At 36.5% G+C, this 2,460-nt stretch overlaps 1 pseudogene; it reads left to right on the plus strand.

The window, feature by feature from the left end:
* LOC100946123 overlaps positions 1-1,098 on the plus strand; it is an 11,394-nt pseudogene extending 10,296 nt beyond the window's left edge.
* Positions 1,099-2,460: the final 1,362 nt, after the last annotated feature.

Consider the following 2,460-nt stretch of genomic DNA (forward strand, 5'->3'; position numbering starts at 1 on the left):
AATAAATAAATAAATAAATAAAAATAAAATTGTTGAAGTTAGAGAGAATTAAGGACTATCTTCTCATGGAGGAAGAATTTATTAGAAATCAGGAATAACTAAAGCCATTAGAAGAAAAGCAAGGGGAGGAAAGATCAAAAGTGGATGATCTGAGGGAGACCCCAAGTCAGTAGGAACCTTGGAAGAGATCACTGATGAAAATCACGTCTTCATGTCTACATCTGTAGGCAAGAATGCTAGGTCAGCATCCTGTCATTTGTAGACAAGGTTACTCAGTCCTGCTCAACCATAGGTGCATGCTGTGACAGGGGTACTGATGGATGACACAGATGCCCTGGTCATGGTGATGAAAGTGGAAAAGGCCAGAAGACCCATGCAGATTGGGGCTTGGAAAACCAAATCTAGGAAATTAAGGACTCTGTGGTGCTTCTTCTCACCCATCCTGAATATTATGAAGAGCCAGGTATAAAGTCCCCTACGGAGGTCATTCTCTATAGTACGCCTGGCACAGGCAAAACCTTGTTTGTCAAGGCATAGCAAACCAAACCTTGGCCACTTTCATGAGAGTGGTTGGCTCTGAACTCATGCAGAAGTACCTGAGTGACGGGCCTGAAATCGTATGGTAATGGTTTGGACTTGCTGAAGATCATGTACCTTCCTTTGTTTCTACTGATGAAATTGATGCCGTTGGGACAAAAACATATGACTCAAATTCTAGGGGTAAGAGACAAATTCAGTGAACAGTGTTGAACTGTTGAAGCAGCTGAATGAATTTGCTTCAAGGTGAGATGTGAAAGTTATGGCTACAAACTGAATAGAAACTTTAGGTCCAGCACTTATCAGAGAAGGTTGTACTGACAGGAAGATAGAGATCCCCCTGCCTGATGAAAAGACTATGAATAAAAGCATCTTTCAGATTCACACCAGCAGGCTGATGCTGGCTGATGAAGTAACTCCAAATTAATCATGGCTAAAGATGACCTCTCTGGTGTGGACATAAAAGCCATTTGTATGGAAGCTGGTCTGATGGCCTTAGAAGAACATAGAATGAAAGTAACAAAGGAAGACTTCAAAAAAAATATTCTGTATAAAATATAAGAAGGCACCCATCTCTAATGGACCACAGTTGCCATCAGGAAGATGGGGGTTTTTCTGACCCCAAAGAGATAAGTTTGGAGAAGCTGCCCAGAGGAGTCAACCTTCCAGGGACTGACATTAGCAACATCTTCTGTGTTTTTTGGAGTATGATGTATAAGCTTCCCCTTGGGTGGCCTTCATCTGCTGGTCACTGTGCAGCACTCTGCTTCCCAATAAAATGGGCTCTTTTCACAGACAAAAAAATAAATAAATAAAAAGGCAAAACTGTGTGGATAAATTAGACACTTACCTTAATTATACTTCTTTTCACTTGAGATGTAATAATCTAATTTTTTGATTCAACATTGCACATTTCATGACCTAATAATTTCCTAAGTGGTAAACCTACTCTCACACTTGTCAACTTCCTAGCCATACAATGCGTCCAGCTGTTTTCAGTGACACTCATCTGCTGTCTCCTACTACATGCTGCGTTGTTCACTTTGGTCTGTCAGTGAGTGAGGACCTTCTGTAATCTGGTCTCATTCCATGTTTTTCTAGTTCTCTCTAACAATACTCTTTTACTTATCTTCAACATTCATATTAAATTAAATTACTCACACTACACTTACATACCAGAGTACTTTCATAGGTTTATCTCTGCGTTATTGACATGTTAGTGGAGTATTTTAAAAGCCACACATTATATAGAGCCCTAATTAAAGATTGCTTCCTCAGCACAACTATTCTTAAGATGCTGCTTATAATTTTCCTTTTACTCAACTTCTTATAGCAGTTTTTATTCATTAGGTGGCTTAGTAGGAGAAATACTAGTATAAGAAATACCCTGTATACATCCCAGATGTGATGATATTCCCTACGGTTGCACAGATAATTTTAAAATGTTACTTGTTTGTAAGTAGCAAATACTTCTTTTTAATTTTTAATTTTTGGAAGGTAGAACTGAAGGACTATTTGTACCACTTGTAAATAATAAAAATTACATGTCTTTCATTGAGTATACACTGGAAAAAATGGTAAATTAGCCACATTTTTTTTTCTTACCTCTAATTTAATAATGAATTACAAGATGATCCACATGGAATCAGTTCCTAAAATATCCAACCACACGAAAAATTTAAATTATCTTTTTATTTGAGAGAGAAAAAGTAAACCTTTAACTAAGAAGACAAAGCATTTATTTCCATTCTATAGCTTACTTTTGTTAAATCAAGATCATCTACTCCTAATTTTATGAACATGGTAGTTAGATAATATAATTCTGTGATTTGATTATAAAACCCAAAAATGTATTAAACTGAAGTAAGAACACTATAAATTTTAAAATTGGAATAAAATACAATTTGTTTTCAGGGATAAATT

Source organism: Otolemur garnettii, unplaced genomic scaffold, assembly GCF_000181295.1.
Source record: "Otolemur garnettii isolate 467f Iridium unplaced genomic scaffold, OtoGar3 scaffold00131, whole genome shotgun sequence".
Taxonomy (NCBI): domain Eukaryota; kingdom Metazoa; phylum Chordata; class Mammalia; order Primates; family Galagidae; genus Otolemur; species Otolemur garnettii.